Source organism: Peromyscus maniculatus, chromosome 6 (assembly GCF_049852395.1).
Source record: "Peromyscus maniculatus bairdii isolate BWxNUB_F1_BW_parent chromosome 6, HU_Pman_BW_mat_3.1, whole genome shotgun sequence".
NCBI lineage: Eukaryota > Metazoa > Chordata > Mammalia > Rodentia > Cricetidae > Peromyscus > Peromyscus maniculatus.
In genome coordinates this window covers 11252678-11276008 of record NC_134857.1, presented here as the reverse complement: position 1 = coordinate 11276008, position 23331 = coordinate 11252678, and positions in this window count along the sequence as shown.

Genomic DNA, 23331 nt, shown 5'->3' with positions numbered 1-23331 from the left:
ATACACACAGCACACACATACACACACACACACTGTACTGTTTGGACACTGTTCAGATAAAGAAAAAATTGGCAATGTTACATTCACTAGCCTTACATTTCCCCCACTTTAATATCAAATGCATTGGCTGGAAGAATTTGTTAGCCCTCATGTGACAGGTGAAGTGTAAGTGCCTTCTCATACTAAAAAATCAAGTAAAAAAAATCAATAAAACCCTGACATCATTAAGTAAATGGACAAAGGATGAGAACCAGACAATGCATTCACAAATCATATTTACTGAACAAACATGAAGGGAATATTCAACTTTATTTCCAATTCATTTATTTGTGAGCTAGTTAGTTCCTGTCCTCTGTATGCTGGGCACCAATAAGATCCTGGGAATATATGGATGATCAAAACACAGACTTCATCTTTGAGGGTTCCCACATTACTAAGAGACACTTGCAAACAAAATTCATGGATGTCATGTTCAGGGCACAAAAATCAATGAAGAAAATCAAAATGCTAGGTGATAAAGGTGGTCACGGGAGAATGCAACATCCACAAGAAAGATAAGCATTCAGGCAAGTGTTATTTTCAATGAGGAAAGCAGTAGCTGTTTTAATGGTGATATTGAATGCTATAAGCAATAGTGAGTCAGATTGACCCCGTAAAAATTCAAGTAGTGATTGTTAGAACACCAGCCTGTATGACCGTTGTCACTCTTAAAAGGTTAGATTCCACCACCTGAAAAGACAGGCCATGCCCGTCCACTCCACTCCTGACTCCCATCCTGCCCCAGCCCCATCCTGCACCCGGGGGAAAGTTAAGAAGCAGCTGTGCTGAAGTTTCAATGTTTGGTTTGGGTTGTGATTTTACACCCCAATCAAAGTTTCCCCTCCCTCCCCTCTTCCCAGTTCCTCCCCTACACCCTCCCTTTCTCCCCCCACCCCCTCCCATCCTCTCCTCCTCCACTGTTTCTCTTCAGATACAGGCCAATATCCCATGGACATCTACCAGCCACGGTATATCAAGTTGCAATGAGACTAGGCACCTCCTATTCTAACAAGGCTGGATGAGGCAACCCAGTAGGAAGGAAGTGTCCCCACAGTCAGAGACAGCCCCTGCTCTCACTGTTAGGAGTCCCACCCAAAGACACAGCTGTAACATGTATACAGAGGGCCCAGGACAGTCCCATGAAGGTTCCCTGGTTGTTGGCCCAGTCTCTGTGAGCCCCTGTGAGCCCAGGTTAGTTGGTTCTGTGTGTTTTCTTGTGGTGCCCTTGACTCACTGAATCCCACAGTCCTTCCTCTCTGTCCCTGCCGGATTCGTGGAGCTCTGCTTAATGTTTGTCTGTGGGTCTCTGTATCTGTTTTCATCAACTGATGGGTGAAACCTCTCTGATGACGGGTGGGCCAGGCAACAATCTGTGAGTAGGGCAGAATAACAGGGATCATTTCATTGACGTTTGTTTCTATTCATGTTTGGTTCTATCCTGGTCTCTGGGTATCCCAGCTCTGGGTAACGGCCCTCAAGGGTGAGCTCCCTCTCAGAATATGGGCCTCCAGCTGTGACAGTCATCCCACAATTTCTGCGCCATCTTTATCCCAGCACATCTTGTAGGCAGGACAAATTGTAGGCCAGAGGTTATGTGACTAGGTTGGTGTCCTGGTCTCTCTTGTGGAAGTCTTGCCTGGTTACAGGAGATGGTCGGTTCAGACGCCATATTCCCTATTCCTAGTGGTCTTAGCTGGGTTCCCCTCATAGATCCCAGGGAGTTTCCATGGCTCTAGGTTTCTAGCTCATTCCGGAGATGCCCCAGATTCCAGTTGTCTCTCCCAGTACTCTCTCCTTCCACCCTCCCCCACCTGATCCCTCCTGTTCCCATCACATCCCTTTCAAGGCCCCTCCCCCACTCACTGGCAATGTCCATTCTATTTCCGCTTCACAGTGAGATTTGTGCATCTCCGCCTCCCTAGAGGCCTCCCTGTTACTTAGCCTCTCGGGGGCTGTGGATTGTAGTCTGGTTCTCCTTTACTTTACAGCGAATACTCACTTATGAGTGAGTACATGCCATGTTTGCCTTTCTGAGTCTGGGTTACCTCACTCAGGATAATCTTCTCTAGTTCCATCCATTTGCCAGCAAATTTCCTGTTCTTCACAGTTCTTAATTTATGTTGCCTGACTCTTCCACACTCTTTGTTGTGGAGCCTGTAATAAACTAAATCATGTGATGTAAAACTTCCCGCCAGCACCCCAAAGTTATACATCTGATATTTCCTTTGTTCTAGATTGCTTCGGGAATGTCTATGGAGACTTTCCCTGGAAAGCCCCATCCCATCCCTCTGCCACCCCCTGCCATCCTGGCCACCCCCTGTCACCCCTCTAACGGTGGCTACCTCTGCCTCTGCATCTCCCTCTCCACTTCCTTTCAGTCTCACTCTGAATGAAGCTCCTCTTCCAGTCTTGAAGGGAAGCCTCTCCTTCCCTGTGAGGGCCTTGTGTTTAGATCTTGTATATTATAACATCTGTCCAATGTTCTTCCTCCCACATTGAGGCCCCACACTTGGCCTCAAAGCTCTTTCTGCAGTAAACCCCATTTTCTGAAGGGGATTCTATGTCAGTTTTCCTTTAAGCAGAATGACCAAGACCATCATTATTTCTATTATTGCTTTGTTTAACAGTAATAACTATGGCTATCTAATTCTATACAGTTAGTTATTAAATGTACAGTTCATTGGAAAAGCTATATGTCATAAGATGTTTTTATATTTTCTCATATATATTTATATGCTATATAGAACAAGGAAACATAGTCCTTAGTGCCCAATACTCACTGAAAGATTCAGTGACTTGAGTGCATCTGTTTGCCTGGGTACTCTGTATTCATCAATGCCGATGTCAGGGGCTAGGCTTGTGGTGGAATGCTTGCCTAGCATACATGAAGCCCTGGACTTAACCTCCAGGGTCACACAAGCCAGGTGTGGTGGTGATGCGTTCTGAAATCCAACACTTGAAGGTAGAGACAAGAACATTAGAAATTCAAAGTCATCCTCAGTTATAAAGTCAGGCTAGTGTGGGCTACATGAGACCCTGACTCAAGAAAAAAAAAAGTGTTTGATATACTAACTAAAAACTCCCTGAAAATATTATATATGCTAAACATCAACTATTTTACATATGCATAGAAAAAAACAGGAGGAAATGCATTAACATTCTAGCCATGATCACACACATAGTACTTTTTTCTGTATCTCACATAAAATGTGTTTTATATGATTACCCTTTTTTAGAAAGAAGAATTAAAATTTCATAAAATGAAAAGTTGAGGAAAATATAATCCTACCCAGGTCCTCTCAGCAGTGGTAGTAGTTTTCCACTGGCTTGAACTCAAGCATTTTTAAAAGAAAGCAGCCCTGGTGTAATTTTGGCCAAAGCTCTTGGCTCTCTGGTTACATTTTTTTGGAAAATAAAACGGAGGCTCCGGATTCATCCTCATGCTCCTTCTGGTCCCTAAATCTGTGACTCTTGATGAAGAGTGTGTGCCTGTATCACTGATTTCAAATGCGGCCAGAGAGACCTCACATGAATCGAGTGCAGAATGTCAGACAGGAAAAGGCTTACTCGGGATAAATGCGTTTGCCTCAGCAGGCACAGCCCGGGAAGATGAGATGGAGTTTTCCCCACTGAACTCATCCCATCCTCAGAGTCTTGGTTTTCAAATCAGTCTCTGCACAGGAACAAGCTTTGTATGTTACTTACCACAGCTTACAGCTGTTCAGGCGCAGGAAGCAATGTTTTAAACGGGGTTTAGATTTCCTGCACCAACGCAAGAGCTGTGGCTGGGCTGGAGTGATGATGCTTCAGTGGGTTACAGTGGATGCTCTGTAAACCTGGCAGCCTGAGTTCAGTTCCTAATCCCACAGAGAGAACCAGCTCCTGAAAGTCATCCTCTGACCTCCATGAGCATACACCAAACGCCCACACTCACCGCCCTCACACACACACACACACACACACACACACACACACACCACACACACACACACACACACACCACACACACACACACACACACAGACACACTGTAATCATCATCATCTGCCCTCCAGCCCTCCAGCCTCTCACCCAGTTCTTCACAACACAGCATCCACAGAGGCAGTGTTTCAAACTAAAGGTGACTCTGGACAAAGTCACCCATTCAGAATTGGAGCAAAGTGTAGCATCTATATGGCGTTTCTTGACAAATGCATGTTACAAGCAACTTGACTTGAATAAAATGAATACCCTCATTTTATTCTACCAGTTGATTCAGTTGGGGACACAACAATCAATAAAGAAAACAAATCGCTTAGGTGAGGAAGGCTGAGTATGGTCAGAGGAGCCAGAAGAGAAATGAGAACTCCAAAGAAGCATGTCTAATTTTGGATTGGATGAGGTCTCGAGGCTTCCCTAGTTGACAGAAGTTAATTGGAGGTTGACAAAGTATGACTGAAGTACCTTTCATATCATTAGTGGCCTTCATGCATAAACCCGTTTTTTCATTTATAAAACAGGAGTCTCAGTGCTTAGCCTTCCAAAGGTCCCTACCAGCTCTTCTATCGTTCACTGGACAACATCTACAGTGGCTGACTGAGCTCGGCCTCTTGAGCAGCTGGAAGATGCAAAGGGGAGTTTGTGGTGTTGCAGCTCTCGGGGAGACCCACTGGAGCCCCTGGCACCCAAGGAAAAAGGTACACATGGCAGAGTACCACTCTAGTGTAGGGCTGCTCACAGCCACCACTGACCCTGACTCCCCTCCCTTAGGAGGGTCCTAGAGGAACAGACACACTCAGAGAGAAGAAGATAGGCAAAGCTCGACAATCTGTCAGAAGACATTCCCTGGGTAATTAATTCCCTTGGCACTGGAGGGTCAGTGGTGGAGACAGTATCTCTACAAATCCCCAGGGCTGTGTTCCACCGGCTGGGAACTTACTCCACTCATGACTGAGCATCTCTGGAATGTTACATGTAGATGTTACAGTCTTATTAAATAAGAAACACAGAGCCAAATGCAGAGTTAAAAGCCCAAGAGGTCAGAGCAGTAGCTAAGAGCTGAGACTAAAACTGCCTCCTTACTACCTGCTGCGGCTGCCATCATTCTGCTCCCTGAAAGAGACCTAGTTCCTGTGTGTCTGTCTTTTTATTGACTTTCTGTTCTGCCTTCTCATTGGTTGTCAACCCAACCACATGACCTCCTCGTCACTGCCTGTCTGTACTGACCTCCAGGTCTCTATGGTTTGTATTGAGATTAAAGGCGTGTGTCTCCAAACTGGCTCTGTCCTTGAACACACAGACTCTGCCTGCCATGTGATCCGATTAAAGGCGATTAAAGGCGTGTGCTACCACTGCCAGACTTCTGATATTAGCTCTGACCCCCAGGCAACTTTATTTATTAACATATAAATAAAATCACATTTCAGCACAAATAAAATACCACCACAGCTACAAGTTCTCAAGTGGGACCCATTCTCTTCCCAGCTACACAGTGCCTTTAGGAATCTCATCATCATGCTGATGCAGCTCACAGACACACTGCCATCCCCAGCTGGAGGCCTCAGTGGCCTCCTCCCCAGTTCAGGTACTAAAAGAAACTCTGGATTCCCTGCTTCGTGGTTCTGAAACTGATGTTTCCTGAAATTGCAGGAGCCATGGCTGACACCTCCCTTCCCCTCCTCCTTCCCAGTCATTTTGGATGACAGCTCTGGCTTCCAGGCAGACCTGCTGTCCACAGTCTTGTCTCTACTGGCGTCACTCACTGAGGTGCCCCCCGGCACACCCTGTCAGGGCCTGTGCCAACAGCTACACGCTGACTTTCCTGCCTCCAATCCCTTTTCCCACACACCCGTCAAAAGCTTTTTCTAACCTGGCATTTGCTGGCTGTCTGCCTGAAGCTTGTGCCCACTCACATCCCCTTTGATGCTCTGGTGTTCTGATCGTGTATGGTGGATCCTTCCTCCCCTTACAGAAGGCCACACTCCCGTCTGCCCAGCACTGTAGTGCTCATACGCTTAATCATCACAAACGCGATATTTTCCCAAATGTCTCACAGCCTTTACTCCGGCTGTTCCCTTGTCCCCACAATCCTGAGTGAACGACTCTTAAGGATTGCCTCATCCCCACACGCTTTGTGTGGCTTGTCTCCTCCCCTTCAAACTACATTGTCAATGTGAGCTGTCACTGGTTGCTAGTGTGACGTGTGCACCACGGTTTCTACCTGTGACAATGGCCTGTTCACTTTGTTCTTGCAATTATTTTCTGTGTTGGTCATTGGATTGCTGTCCTCATTTCGTCTAGTTTATAAATCATGGTGGAGCAGGCATCCTAGCCATATCCTTCCCTACAGACCTCTCATCCAGCATGGCACACAACAGGTGCTTACTGAATATTGGTTGGCTCAGTTAACCAATGGCAGAAGGCTGTGAGTTACTGCTGTCAAGCTGTTAGGGAGCCGATATCTGATTAACCTTACGTAATTCAGGCGTATTATTTTTGCTCACTCCAGTTTGTTGTAAATACAGTTTACTTGCACCAGGCTTTTTTTTTAGGCCACCAACCAGTTCCCAAATCATGACACAGGCTTATTATTAGTTTTGAATGCTCCGCCCAGCTTAGGCACGTTTCTCTTTTTAGCTTAAATTAACTCTTTTAACGTGAATGAGCCTGTTTCTCTTTATCTACCCTTTGCCCCGGGATTATTACCTTCCTTACTTCTGCATGTCTTACTTTCACTGCTTCTCATGTCTGCCTGGCTGACATCCACCTGCCTTCTGGACCTGGGCATGTCCCTCCTCTCCTCCTCTCTCTCTCTCTCTCTCTCTCTCATTCTCTCTCATTCTCCTTCTTGAGCCTAGATTTCTCCTCCTGTTTATTCTCTCTGCTTACCAGCCTCACCTATCCTTTCCCTGCCTAGCTATTGGCCGTTCAGCTCTTTATTAGACCAATCAGGTGTCTTAGGCAGGCAAGTGAAACAGCAACACATCTTTACATAATTAAACATGCATCCTTACATCTTTAAACAAACACAGCATAAACAAAAGTAACACACTTTCACACAGTTAAAGTATTATTTTGCAGCATAAACAAATGTAACACATCTTTGCCTAGTGTGACGTGTGCACCACAGTTTCTACCTGTGACAATGGCCTGTTCACTTCATTCTTGCAATTATTTTCTGTGTTGGTCATTTGATTGCTATCCTCATTTCATCTAGTTTATAAATCATAGTGGAGCAGGCATCCTAGCCATATCCTTCCCTACAGACCTCTCATCCAGCATGGCATACAACAGGTGCTTACTAAATATTCGTTGGCTCAGTTAACCAATGGCAGAAGGCTGTGAGTTATTGCAGTTAATATTAAAATAATAATCCACAATATTTACCACTGCAAAGAAAGGTCCATTTCATTTTTAGGTGGGCATCTGACATGACTGTTCTAAAGTATCTCCTCTAAAAGGTTTCGTTGCTGAGCACTGAGAATGCTAATTATAATCATTTATGGTAGCTGTTCTCCATTTTATAGCCAATTACCTCGTAGCCCAGTAACATTTATGAATGCCATTAAATATGTGTCATTATTTCAAACTATAGCTCAAACAGTACAGTTGTACTTGAATTAGCACGTCAGGAAACAATGTGCCAACTACATAGACTGCTATGCTATCATGTGAAGTCATTGCTATGTAAACATAGTAACAGCAATGTTTATGATTTGTTTCAGATAAAGCCAGAACACAAGGTAACTCTGATATGTAATTAAAACCATTAAAGTCTGTGTACAAATTTGGAGCAATTACTAACAGGCGGCAAGAAAACAGGCTGACTTTCTAGGATTTTAAATTTATGTCTGTTTTAAGATTGTTTTAACCGCCTTGGAACAATGTTGCCATACACTGAGCTCAGAGGGAAGATGAGCTGTGACGGGGCTGCCTATGTGCCCCTGCATTGGGAGAGGGACCGGACACCTGGGGTTTAGTCCCAGAAAGGCTCTGCAACATCCCTGTTTGTGTGGACTGTCTAGAAACCATGCCCTTTGTTCAATGCCTTTATCAGCTGATTAAGTCTGTCACTCAAACGTTTCAATCAGGAAGGAGCTGCCCAAAGGAGCCGCTTTAAAATGTATATTTCCTACCTGGTCACTGTGAGTATCAGGTACAAGTGAGTGTGATCTGGAGAGAGGAAACGGCAGAAGCAGTGTGTTTAAAGGAAGTGCAACAAAAATAAGAACTGCAATTAGTAAGATGGGTTTGCATGCTTCGGTTGGAACTTTTCCAAAGGTATTTTATTCAGTTAATCTCTTTAAAACGTAAAACGTGTATATATTCTACTACCGTTTCTAATGTTTTTAAACTGATTCTTTAACAGTTTTACACACACACACACACACACACACACACACACACACACACCTGCCTTCTGATTCCTCCCCCAAAATGTGCCTCTCCTCCCTTCACCCCCTTCTCCTCTTCCTCCTCCTGCTTTAGATAATACACCGAGTACAATTAGTACTGTCTGTATGATCATGGGCAACCAGCCAGCAGCCACACCCACGCTACCATTTTATGTAATTAAAAACATAGAAGTGTACAGACATGGAATACATAAACTCAAGTGTGCACACACACTTTTATTTTTTTAATTACATACAATGGTGGTGTGCCCTTGACTCTCCTGGCATTGGATTCCCTTGAACTACAATTACCTACAATTGTGAGACACCTTGTACCTGTGCTGGGAACTGAACCTGTATCCTCTGCAAGAGAAGTAAGCTACAAAGCCATCTCTCTAGCCCTCACACCGTACTTTACAAAAACAAAATAAAACAAGGAAACCAAAGATTATGATACATATTCATGTTCATATTTATACCTACATAAAAATTTTCATCAAGCATAGATTTGCATAAATATATGTGGCGTGTCTATCATATGTTTGTAGACACACACACACACACACACACACACACACACATACACACATATATTCTGCATAAACTTGTTTTCAAGAAAAGGTACACCTAGAAATTTGAACAATACAATGATAATAAGAGTTGCCTTTAGGGAAGAAAACTTAGGAAACAGGGAACTGAGGGGTGAGTGAGGCACATGTCTTGCTGTATCGTCTTTCATATTGTTTAAGATATTTACCACAAGCATACATCACCTATCCCAACAAAAGGTTAAGTCATAATCAGTAAAGATAGAGAGCAAGTTCTGATAAACCAATATAAATGTATAATGAAGTAATTTAAATGTGTTTAATGAGCAATTTTAAAATATAATACAAGTACCAACAAATATAGTAGGTGTTAAATGCTGTCTAAATTACACACTGAATATTTCATAAGGCACAAGAGGGCAAAGATGCATTAAAAAAGTATGAGATGCTATTATCTGTATTAGTTTGCTACGGCTGTTATAACAAAAATACCACCAGTGGGTTAAACAGTGGAAACTTATTTTACCACACTTCTGAAGACTAGATGACCAAGGCTGCTGTGCTACAGATTTAGTCTCTCCTAAGGACTTCCTGCAGTTGGACTCCTTCCTATGGTCTTGGCTCCATACATTCATACCCTGAGCCTCTTCTAGTGTCTAAATTGCCGTTTTAAATAAAAATAGCATGAGAATGAATGAGAGCCCACCACAATATCCTATTAGCTGACTTTTGAAAGCTCTGTAATCCAAATTCAGTGCATCTCAATAGTGGTGGTTAGCGCTTCAACACACAAACTGTAGGGAGCCTGGTTCACCCAAGGCATCATTCCTAAGGACTAGTCAACTTAGTAAAGTTAACCATATGTTCTTGGGGTTTAAAAAAAAAAAGTGTTGAGGTAAATATCAAAGTGAATAACAACATTGAAACTAACCGGCCTGGACTTGCTAGATCAGCGGCATCTTCCCAGGGACAAAAGGTGAAAACTGGGGCCAAAGAGACGGTCACGGCTCAGGAGCGTTAGCTCCTCGTGCAGAGGACCCAGGACCCAGGTTCAGTTCCCAGCACCCATATGGCAGCTAGTAACCACCTATAACTCTAATTCCACATGATATGGTGCCCCGCTCTGGCTTTCTGGAATATCCAGCACGCACTTGCATACGAGAAAATACTCATGCATTTAAATAAATGAGCCTATCTTTTGTTTAAGTGGAAATCAGGAATGCATAAGAACAACACTGCGCATTAGGCCCTGAGGTTGTTTGCATGAGAGATGTCTGCCCTAGGCTTGGATACGTGAAGACCTGGACCCCAGTTGGTGCCACTGTTTGGGGGATGTTATGGGACCTTTAGAAGGTCTCTACTGAATGTACCAGGCTCTGCTAACTCCCAATGGGAGGCCTTACTTTCTTGTAGGAGGGAATGGGGGTGGGTTGGGCGGGAGGCTGCAGGGGCGGGAGGAAGGAAGAGGGGAATCTGTGATTGGAATGTAAAGTGAATAAAAAAATTCTTAATTAAAAGGAAAAGAAGATATGGCCTTGCCAGAGGAGCACATCACTAGGGGTGGGCCTGGAGAATTTATAGCCTTCCTCCACTTCCGGTTCACTCCCCACTTCCTGTTTTCAGGTGAAGGTGCGACCTCTCAGTCCCCTGCCCTTGGTACTTCCTGCCCTCTCAGTCCCCTGCCCTTGGTACTTCCTGCCCTCTCAGTCCCCTGCTCTTGGTACTTCCTGCCGTGCCTCCCCACCGTGATGGATTCTTTTCCTCTAGAACTGTAAGTCAAATCACTCTTTCTTCTGCAAGTTGCTTTTGGTCTTGATATTTTATCAGAGCAACAGGTAAGTAGTTGATATAGGTACTGTCATCCTCTCTGGGATGAAATTATTTCACCAAGTTATAGTATTGGAAACATGACTCCAAATCAACCCACTACCTTAAGCAATGCATTGGAAACATGGTATCCCCATGTTGTTCATATTTGTCTAGGCAAGAGAAAGTTGGATGGCTGGGAATGTTTTATTTGATACCATTTGCTTAACGATAAGAATAGGTGAGACTTTATAAAAGGCAAAACTTCCTGTCTAGGGGTAGACTCAGTCTGTGTGGTAAATACTGAGCTGAGAGCCCTCTTGTGTGCGTGGGTCATTTGGGGGACTTAAGACAGAGTAATGAAGGTAACCCTCACATCTACACCATGGTACTTAGTCTTAGCTACTATTTTAACACACTGGTCTTTGTTTTTCTTGCTTGCTTGCTTTTTTTTTTCCCAACTTCTCTTCTTCTTCCATTTTGACTTTCTTACAGGTAAAACAGTATGTGATCCACTGCAAAGCACCACACCAACGCAACTTAGTCTACAACCCTCCAGGTCCACAAAACATGGCCATGAACCCATTCTGGCACCTGCTATGTGAAGGGCCCCTATAGGGGCCCCTATTCAGCCAACTCTACAGAAATTGGGGGGGGGGCTTGATCAGTGATGCATGGAAGAGCATTTCTGAAGTTGTAAACCCTCCCTTAGAAATAAAATGGAGAACAACACAACTGCCTTGAAACCGCATCAGCTCCCTCCAGAATCTGATCGTTTTCTTCCTGACCGGCTCCTGAGGTCCTGATTCTCAGCCGGCCAAATCCACCACCATCGCCAGTTGCCCTGCTAGAATGAAGAGATGCTTTTGTTCCCTCAGATAATCGAGGAGGACCTTGGCACGCCTATCAGGAGCCATGCACGTCGATGAAACAAAGGCTACCTCAGCAGCCATTTGCTTCTTTACACGTGCACTATTGTTTGTGTCAGCCTTGGAAGTTCTTCTTGTGCAATGTCCATTTTGTAAATTTCTCAAGAAAGATATACTGTAAAATAGAACAAGAGAGCACTCTGAATTCCAAGACTGTAAAAAGAGAAGCAAGAACTCAAGCACCAATAATCAGGTTCGCCAGATGATCCTTTACTTGGGCCAAACAGCAGCTCAAAGATGCTTCAAAGCAAATGGATGATGAACTTGGTTGTCTGCAGGTCCCACGCTCTTTCCCCGTCCTGAATCCAGAAGCTACAGCCCATGCTGTTAGCTACCAACGACAGCAAAATGCACTGCCCACCTCAGCTGCCACCTGACTGACTGGACCTCGGAAAGGAACCCGGCTGAGACCCTTCAGGGACAATTCTCTAGGCTGTGGGTGTTCCTATGTGCCATGGATCCTGGGGTAAGCCAAACAAAGAAGAGGTTGCTGACTCTGAAACAGCAGAGGTGTTCTTATGGTTTGTATGCTAGCTGGCTGTTTTCCCAGCCTAACCAATCAACCTAAATAGCAAAGTTATGTTTGACCTGAGGGTCTGTCCTCATTTTCATCAAAACACCAGGTTTTTGTTGTCGTTGTTGTCTGTGTTTTAATAAAAGAATCTGGGAAGTTCCCCTTCCAAAGGGAAGCGTTCTCTTTGTGAGTAGGAAGCTGGAAAGCCAGGCTGGCACAATGCTCACAGTCCGGCTGAGTTCTGGTTGCATTGGCAGCTGCTAAGCCAAGCCAGAGAGAACACCGGGAAATGAAGGGACTCTGTCATCACCTGCTTCTTGCCCTGGCTCAGCACTGCCAAAGGAAGTCAGCACTGCTCTGCAGTTCACATCACAACCATCAACTGGGCGGGGCAACTCGGGCTGGGCGGGGCTCCTCTGGCTAGCCATGCTCTTCTCCAGCTCTCTCATGCTTTCATTCCGTGGCAGTGTGTTTAGGGGAGGTGTGGCTTCAGAATTAGGAAGAATCCTATATGTACTGCGTTCACTAGCCTCGGCTAAGGTATGCTACCGTAATAAAGAACCCAACCTCAGTGGCTCGTAACAACAAAACTTATTGCTCACTCAGGCTATGTATCGACCTAAGCCTGTGGGAATTCTGTTTCATGTGGCCTCCATCTCAAAACCCATGCTGAATAGCAACCTTTACCTGAGCAACCGATCTTGTGGAAGAGGGGAAAGAGACGTGGAATGATTTCTTGGCCTTTAAAGTTTCTGTTCACAGCATTGCATTCACATTTTATAGAACTTTCCCTTGAAGAGTACGAACAAATGTCTACTGACTCCAAAGGCAGACTAAAATAGGGATTACCCCAAAGTCTAGCACAGTGAGTCAAAATGGGTTCGCTGGGTGAGGAGTTCCAGGAGCATGGTTAACCCCAAAGCAACTGCACCACAGGAAAAGTCTCACCCCGGCGTGGATGGCAGCTTCCCACAGCTGCACAGATGAAGGAAGGCATCCCTTCAGTTGGTCTTGCACAGCTTGTGTGCTGTCTCCCAGTACCATGTGTGGCTGAGGCAGGATCACACAGAGCTTGGAGGGAGGCACAGAAAGAAACCTCCTGGGGGTCTTTGGGTGGGGGGGGCACCAAGGGATCTGATGATGGGGGTCCCTTGAGAGTGGTCACAGCTGCATGATACAGATGGCGGCAGCTGTCACACTCCAAGGACCATGTTCCACAGCACTGAGCATTATAGTCACATGCCAGACCTGACACAGACAGGGCAGGATATTTATTTAATCCACCCAAGAAGGGACAGCTTTCCATAGAGGCTTCCTTACTCCATGCCCTTCGGCAAATTATTATAGAGATTGTGGTGTAGACTTGAAGATGACAATAGATTGAGTAAAACATGGATTAAAATTGAGATTTTTAATAAAGCTAAACAGGTTTGATAAGTTCTGTCCCACAGTTTATAGTCTGGACTTGAGGCAAAGAAATTTTCATCCCTTTCGAAGTAAGTATTCTGATAGGCCAATATGCAGATGTACAGACATTAATTACTTCTCTTGGGAAATGCTTAAATTTTAATAATGCCCTTACATGTTGTTTTAACCAAAAGTTGTAATTTTTGCAGTGGGACTTTCATTCCCCAGAGAATGTTGATAATATGACCTGCCGACACTGACAAAGCCTGAAGCTTTCTGGTTTGGACCTTGTCACCTTTACCTGTGTCTTCAGCCCTGAGCGAGCCTCTTCTTCCTGGAGTCCAGAGCAGATGCCTTGTGACTCAGGACCATCACAACTCTGAGAACAGTTGATTGACCTTTTCCTGGGTTTCCAGTAATTTGTCTCAGTTTTCAGCCAGCATGTTTGATTTCTAAAGCTAGTTTTGTTGTCCTGCTGGTCCTAGCCTTCTGGAAACCAGAACCTCCCTGCCCCTCCCAGACTGTGATCTCTTTGTTCAGTCTTTAATAAGAATTAAACAAGGCCACAGCTCTGCTACTGTCAAGACATTCACCTGTTGCCTCCCACAGGACCCTTCTAATACCCCTGGTCCACCAGGCTGGATTATCATTTTGATGAACTGATTGCACTTTTGGTCCCAGTGATGTCATGGCCCCAGTTAACCAACTTCCAATGGCCCAGGCATCAATCACACTCCAGTTCAGCAGCAATCAGAGGTGGAGGAGGCATTTTGTAGATTGTCATGGGAACCAAAGCCAGAGCTGACTGGAAGAATGTGAGTAGTTCTTCTAGTTTTTTAGCACAAGACACTGTCTTCAGTCATTGAGGTTACCAGAGATGTTCTCAGGAAGTCTCGGCATTCTCTTGGTGGTGACAAGAAACAGAGGTAACAATGAACAGGGACAGAGTGTCCATGGCTATGGTTATCAATCAAGGTCCTGGTGATAATAATGAGGGCCCTGTGAACATGGCTTCAGACATTTCTATCAGAAATACTGAATAGACATTTGCATTGCCCTGGAATTGATAACTTGATAACTTTACTTTCTACTACGCCTATAGTTGGACCATACATTAACCCCAAAACAAATAAGGAGCCAAAAAAAAATCATCCCTTACCCCTCACAATCTGCACTTAGGTCACACACACACACACACACACACACACACACACACACACACACACACACGGGGGGGGGGGTATTATTATTATTATTGTTGTTATTATTTGGTTTTTTGAGACAGAGTGTTTCTGTATAACAACCCTGCCTATCCTAGAACTCGCTCTATAGACCAGGCTGGCCTCGAAATCCCAGAGATCTGCCTGCCTCTGCCTGGGGGATTAAAGGCGTGTGCCACTGAAAGGACCAAGCAGAAGCCATAACAGGCTGCTCAGGCTTCTCTCAGAGATCAGGCCTCAATTTCAGTTTCCTGAGACTTGAGCAAGCAGTTTCTGGGAGGATGGTGAACAAAAGACACAGTCCTTGCAGTAGCTCCCTTTCTGCATGTACTTTGACTGCTCAAGGTTCAGCTAGTTGTTTACTGTCTGGGACCCCTCACCAACTTAGAGCTACGGTCATGGGTCAATGTGAACGTGTGAGGCCAGGCGGCCTCTATGGCAACTCAAGGACAGAGCCCAGAACTTGTCCAGGCTCTGCCCAAAAATGATAATTGTAACCCCCAACCAGTAAATTCAAAGATTACACACCCTCATCTAATCATATGATGTCAAGGCTTGTACCTTGCTTGCGTTTTTTCCCTTTAAAAACCCCTCACTCTGAGAGCTCAGGGCCGTCCTCCTCCACCCGATGTGTCGAGTGTTGGACACTGACCAAGCCCGGCTTGCTTGTTATCAATAAACCCCTCTGTGTCTTGCATCTGATGTCATCTCTATGGTGGTCTTGCTCGGGGGTCTCGTGACACAGGCACAACACCACCACCACCCAGCTAAATTAATTAATTTTTAAATTATCCTTAAAAACCAAAGGTTGGAAAGGAGAGTATGGTGTCCTACGTAGGCAACGGAGCTCTCCTTAAGAGGCACTACTTCGCCAGAAAAGAGGATAAGTACTTTGTTCTCACAGGCCACTATCACTCACTGCAACATTAGCCTCTACAACCAGTGAACTCCGAGGCTGGGGGCCCAAACACAGCTTATTTCTCTTGCAACAGTTCAAAGCCAGAGCTTCCCCTCCAAGTGATGGGCATCCTGTGGTCTTTGTTTCATTTCGTTTCAGGTTATTTTCCACCCTGTGGTTTTGCCATCGTTTCCCTGACCATCATCATCTACACTCGGGTCCTAGGGTAGGAAGACCTGGTCCTAGGGTAGGAAGACCTGGTCCTAGGGTAGGAAGTCCTGGTCCTAGGGTAGGAAGTCCTGGTCCTAGGGTAGGAAGACCTGGTCCTAGGGTAGGAAGACCTGGTCCTAGGGTAGGAAGTCCTGGTCCTAGGGTAGGAAGTCCTGGTCCTAGGGTAGGAAGTCCTGGTCCTAGGGTAGGAAGTCCTGGTCCTAGGGTAGGAAGTCCTGGTCCTAGTGTAGGAAGACCTGGTCCTAGGGTAGGAAGTCCTGGTCCTAGGGTAGGAAGTCCTGGTCCTAGGGTAGGAAGTCCTGCCGGCACAAGACACAAATGCTACTCAAGTGCTTTGACCTTCAAGTGTCCCAGGTCACTTCTGCTCACAATCTACTGTAGCGTAGACAAAGTATGAACCAAAGGGGGCTAGGAGTTCAGTCCCTGGCTGGGAAGTGCTTTCCCGGAGGTTTCTCTCCATGTTGATGGGGGTGGGGCACAAGTCTAGTCGCGATCTACTCTATGGACTCAGCCATCCTGAGTCATACCCACTACAACTGCCCCAGAGGAACCCTAATCCAGTTTTCCTGAGTAGTTTCTCGGAAAACTATGAATAGACTAGCCCATTAGAGCGGTGTGCCCAACTCCGACATTAGCTTAAAGTAAACCAGATGCATTAAAACTTGGACGGAACCACTTTGGTCTATGCCAATAGGTATGTCCCTCCCTCTGACACACGATGCCAGGATCCACTTACTGCTACCCAGGGGTACAAGTCTGTCCGTGAGTCCTCCAACAGTTGCTTTCTGTGCACTCCTGGATCTGTCTGCCTGCCTTTCTTTGGCCTCAAGGTACCTGGAGGCTGGTTCTCACTCCAAAGGACAGGGCTGTTGTTCAATGTCCACCTGAAACTGGTATGTCACTTAGTGCTGAGTGATGGGGAGAAGACTCTAAGAGAGTTGTTACACGGATTAGAGGTGCTCACAAGAAGTAGATGGTCACCCACCTGGGGATGCTCCCCCACTGAACTGCGCTCTAGGCCTCGCTTTGGTACTGCCTTCCACAGAGGAGCAGCATCCTTGGGTGAATTAACATAGGTCCATAGAAAGATGCTCTGGGGACCAATGTGTGTTCCTTGTCTAGATGTTCCTAAAGAAGGGATAACGGGGTAAGAGGGACTGAAACCAGTATGTTTTGGAAGAAAACAATGGGTGGGACAACCTCAGCCCTCTGACCCACGGAGCGTGGGACCACACCTCAGTGGTCTCAGTGGCATCCTGTCAAAGATCACTGAAGTTCCTCTGTGAGGTTCTAGAGGAGCAATGAGCCAGGTGAGGGGAGAAGCGGGGGGAGGGACCACCAGCCAGGCTGAATAGAAACCCAATCATCTCTTTCTGAGAGCTCCTCAGTACTCACGTAGGGTGGGAATCAGAAACAAACCAACACTACCCTCAGTGAAACTTTAGATGGTATATAGAGAAATTTACTCAATTAAGGCCATAATATCAACTAAAACCAGCTCAAAAGAGTGTGGCCAGTGACATCTCCCCACCACACAGATGCAGCCAGTTCTGTAGGACATCTGCCTCCGTCTTTCCTTCTTGCCCTCACTAATCCACAGAGTGGGAACCATGTAGAAGAGGAGCATTTAAGGTGTGTATACCTCCCTTCCTCCATTCCAGCACCCAAGGGCTACAGCTCTGGCCTGTGCTGTAAGGCGGCAAAGAGATGAGCTTTTAATAGCCTTTGAAATTAAATGCAGCCTTAATGAGCAAAAGTGACATGAAAGTTATAGAACCAGTTGAATACGTTGTTAAGAGACAGGAAATGGGGAACTTATCAGAGCATAGCTCAGATCGGTAATTGGAAAGAATAAGATGGTTGTCCTCCAATAACTTGGATCTTCTCAGTACACTGCTAAGCCTATTTCTGAATCATTACCTTTTGCTATTTGCCTGATTGAGACTAACTTCCTAATTTCAGGGGTGGAGCTATAAGCACACTCTTTTTGCCTTTAAACATCAGGCTGCTGAGCACAGGTAAAACTTAACCAACCTTTAATTTGCCATGCAATGTCCCCTGTGCCGAGAAAGTCCAATAAGGAGGTGGGTCTCTGAGCAGACCTTCACACTCACAGATGGCAAAAAAGGGTGCAGGGTAGTTCCCACTGGCTCTGATTCCCTGACGTGGCTGCCATGTCCCCTTCAGAGGACAGCGAAGGAGCGGTTCTGATGTGACACACCCCGCAGTGTGGACATAGGCTGAGGAGGCCCAGCAGGAGGAGCAAGGCCACCTCTTCGCTAACTGATCCTCACGGCCGGCGGACACCCAGCCCCGAAGGGCGTCAGGCCTTCTGCTTCACAGTTAGGACACACTGGTGAACAGACAGAAAATGCGTCAGCTTGCGTCGTAGTAGAAAGAGACAACAAATGATCAGAATTAAATCTGTGGTAAGGGAAGCTTTTTCTTGAGGGAGACGATTCAGGGCAGAGGCTCTGAGGGGAGGCTGATTGGGTTGTTTGTTCTCTGAGGCACAGTGAGACAGACTTCATGTGGAGGACCATTTCACAGGACATATGGTCAGAGAGGCCAGGAGGGGTCCTCTTAAGGACTTTGATGTGGATTCTGAGGAAAGCTGAGGGCCAAGCCTGGCTTTGAGCAGAGGAGGGGGTGATCTGAGTTTCATTTAGGATTACTCAGAGGGCATGAGGATAGGTTTGAACTTAGGCAGCAGTGGCTGTGAAAGATTCACTAGCACGCTATGGCAATAATTTTCAGTGGCTAATGGTGACTGTGGTGGAAATAATGAGAAATCACCAGGGCTTTTTAAACCTCTGATTTCTTTAAAATCTAAGATTATTCTCATTATGTTGTCTACCATGATCCTGTACTGAAGTAATCCTTCTATCCCAGCCTCTCAGAAACTGGGACTACAAGGATGTTCCACTGTGTCCATCAGATTTGTATTGGGGGGTGTGTGTGTGTGTGTGTGTGTGTGTGTGTGTGTGTGTGTGTGTGTGTACATGTTGGGGGATGCGTGCAAGCATGTATACCGTGTATGTGCATACCAGAGGACAAAGTTAAGTGTCTTTCTCAATCATTTGCCATTTGATTTTTTTAGACAGTGTCTCCACAGAACTAGGAGCCCATGTGCTTGCTTAGATGGCCGTCCAACAGACCAGAGGGGACTGCTGGTCCCTGATTCTCCAGCATTGGGGCTACCAGCTGTGATGCAATGGGGGCCGCTTTGGTTGGTGTTTTTTTCATGAGGGTGTCGGGCATGGAACTCAGGTCCCCACACTTACACAAGAAGTTCTTCTCCAGCTGAGCCATCTTCCCAGACCGCTAGTTGCAAATCTTGACGTGTGGAGCCACCATGACATCCTGGTAGACTGAGGGACAAAAATCACAAGGAACTAAGACTTTTCGCCCACGCAGCTGAAAAATGAAGGTGTCGTCAGTGGAGACAGGGAAGCCTGGAGAGAAGTGGTTGGAAGAGCAGGTCAGGAGGTCAGTTTAGACAAATTCAAGACAGCAGGCAGAGGCTGACAGCTGATTGCAAGTCCAGCATTTGGGAGAAAGGCTTTGGCTGGTGTTGTAGCTCGGAGTTCATGGGTGATTGACTTAAGGGGAAACAGTGGCGATCGGAGAAGAGAAGAGACAAAGTCAGGCAAACAGTGCATTGGCAAACAAGTGCACTTGTTTAATCTTTGGGCACAGACCAGAAGCCAGCATACAGCCCAGGCCCTGGTGTCTCCTGAGAAGCCTGAAATCACCTGATTTACCCTCTCAATGGTGTCAGCACTGGCTGGGGGGGGGCTGGTCCTGGGAAAGAACGGCGCCGAGTCCCTGGAACTTGCAGTTTGATGTGTACACAGGCATGGGAGGCTCCAGGGCCCAGGGAGAACCCTGAAGCCAGTACCCACAGACACTTGCAGTTAGCTTGGCAAGCACCTAAACACCCACACCAAGGCCATGTATGTGAGCAGCACACATGGCATGTTGTGTATGATAGCATCGTACATAAGTAGGGTTTATCCCAGAGCTACAGTGAACATGTAAAATGTTACCCATGTGACATATCACAACCTAGCTCTATGGGCAGAAATCCACACATCCATCTCAGTAGATGCAGAAATGGTGTGTTCAATAAAGTCTAATGAGTTCTGATTTCAAATGCATTTTGTTTTATGTGTGTGGGTGCTTTGACTGCTACAGTTATTTCTTATGAGCTTTAAGGAAAAGAAGAGAACTTCACTTCCTTTTGGAGCAGCCCAAAGGCACAGATGCTTGCCTTTTCTTTCCCAGCAGGCCAGATATCACATGACCAGTTTGATAGACAGTGTCCAGGGGTCACTCGTCATTGTCTTGGTCTTTGTATCAAGAAAACTTATCAGGAACTGCTGCCCTTCCTTATCGAGACAGCCTGGGACAAGAATAATGTACTCCAGACTAGCAAGATGGACAGCTGAGATCGATCCCCACAACCCACACTAGTGGAAAGAGAGAACCAACTTCTAAATTGTCCTCTAACCTCCACAGGGGCCCCTCCTCTGCCATAGACACAAAAAGGAATAAATAAATATAGAATAAGTTAAGTAAGAAATGAACATTAAGAATTAGAGTAACGTACTCCTACACACACACACACTCGCACACACACAGTGTTAGAGATCTTTATCACTCTCATGCAATGCACAAGTAAACACATCCTATTCTGCACCTCCTTCATAAGGATGGGAACTAAATTAGAGAAGAGCCTCTCAGAAAACATCCAGAAACTGGACACGTCTCCCCTGCAGGCCCAGGTGAACACTGTCTTTTACATATATGTCTTGGCATATATTCAAAGTGATTAGGCAGAGAGTAGTGTAGGAACGCACTATTTAGAAAGTTACATGGGGATATGTCAATATAAGGAAACCACATACATATATGAGAGAGAGTGTGTGTCCCATTATGTTGCCCTGGCCAGACTGGAATTCACCATGTAGACCAGACTGGCCTTGAGCTCACAGAGATCTGCCTGCTTCTACCTCCTGAGTGCTGGGATTAGAGGCATGAGCCACCATACCCAGCAGGAAATATATTTTTAAGACCAAAAGAATAAACTGCAGAATTTTATTTACATAGCATTTACAAAGCCAAACTAAAGGATGAGCAAAGTAAATAGAGTCATGGTGATGGTTTAAGAAGCGTACCAGCGGGTTCTTTGACACTGCTTTTGTCTTCTTGATGGTGGGATTGACTTAGAGACACCAAGGAAGGGAGAGAGTGACAGAGGGCGGGAGGAGGGGAAGGGAGAAAAAAGAGAAAGCAAAGCCTAGGTCATAAAAGGTCACTATAGCACCAAGCCTCCTGTCCATCACTTTTTCTCCTTGCCTAGGGAAGTTTCTGACCCTCTTGCAAGCAGCCTGAGACTCATATAGTTGGAAGATCCAGGTCTCCTCAGCCACCATTGCTGTCCTGCGAATTCCAGCCACCTGCCCTGTGAGTCAGCCCTCCTGGGGGCACACGCATACTTTACTTGGAGACAAATGACCATAGACCTTGCTAACACCTTGACTTCAATCTCACGAGAGGCCTTGAACCCAGCCCACTCTGGCTAGCTTGTTCCTGGACCCTCCCACTTGAAGCTGTCAGATATAAATGTTTCTTTTATGCCTCGAAGTCTGAGGTCATTTGTGCAGAAACACATCAAGTGTGATTGTATTAAAGACAGACACGCTAGTGCAGTGAAGACAAGAGGAGCTGGTGAGGTGGCCCAGCTGGTAAAGACGTCTGTTGCCAAGCCCAGTGACCTGAGTTCAGCTCCAGAAACCCATGGCAGAGAGAAAGAACCAACTCCCAAAACTTTTCTCCGATCACCACACATGCATCATGGCATACATACCCCACCTCATAGACACTCACACAAAACAAACAAATAAAACTGTAGTAAAATATTTATTTAACAAACAGAAAAGTGGGCACCAGAAAGAAAGGTGTTCATAGTGTTGTTTCTTACACTGGAGAGAAACATGATTGTTCATTCACTTTCTAATAAATCAGACTGTATACTTACAACTTGTGAATTTTTTTATATCTGTGTTATACTTTTAACAAAATCCCAAATTGATAATTTTGCTAAATTGAACTGTGTTACACAAAAGATATGTTCATTATTAAAATACCAAAGACAAAACAACAACCTGGTAAATGTGTGAAAGATGTTTATAATTTTCATGACTGATAATAGATTAAAATCTAGAATTACAAAAAAAGATCTCACAATACAGAGAAATGTCAGCAGAAAAACAGGATAATAAGGTTAGATAATAATACCAATGCACCATGAAGGACACACAAGCAGTTAATAATCACATAAAAAAAATCCAGCCTCACCAATAAGGAAAGAAAAATAAGATTTCAGCGGGCAGCAGTCAACACAGACATGTAAATGACCCAAGTGCTGTGACTAAGAGTCCAGTGTGCTGGACTCAATGGGACATCTTTATCAGCCCCTCCCCCCACTCCAGCCAAAGTGCAGAGAAGGGGAAGGCCTGGAGACTGGGGAGGAGTAGTGTGAAATGCTCTCTCTGGACATGACGGAGCTATGGCCTTCACAACAGTTGTGGTTACCTGCCCAAGAGCTACACAAGATCTAGCCAGCAAAACTCCCCAAAAGATGAGGGGGGCACTCTCTAGGCACTATCCTTACTGAGAAGTCACTGGCAGTTGGTAGCAGCAGGGGGAGGAAGGATCGTTTTCCTTGGACATGGTGCCCACTAATAGATTTCCCATGCTCCACTGTGTGGCCCCACCCATGCACGTGTGGAGAGCACCAATAAGAGAATCAGAGAAGAACTGGAAGCTGGGAGGGGCCATGCTGGGGAGAGGAAAAAAGGGAAGTTGGGAAATATGGGTAGATATGATCATATTTCACTGTACACATGTTGAAATTCTCAAAGAATAAAAATTATATAATTTAAAAACCTGATAAAAAGTAGATCTTTATCCATATCCCCTTGGCAAAAACTAGAAAAATAGAGTAAGTTGCTGATGAAGATGTGTAGAAACAGAAATCTTGTCATATTGCTGGTGGAAATGAAAACCAGTGTGGCTGTTTGGAAAAGCAACCACTGCCCCGGAGTACACTTACCCCCAAGGACTCTCCTATTCACTCTGACATAAATCCACAGTAACCCTCACAGGAGTGCACAAGGAAACATGTAAATGACCAGCGATGGACTATGCCTTGAAACACTAAAGCATTCACTTCCAGTGCATTTCATAAGCAAAATCAAGTATTTGCCCAAGGAAGAGTCCATACATGTATCCAGATCTGCATGCCGCAGTGAAAATTAAGCTCAAGTAATTCTGAGGTTCCAAATGAGAAACAGTGAAAC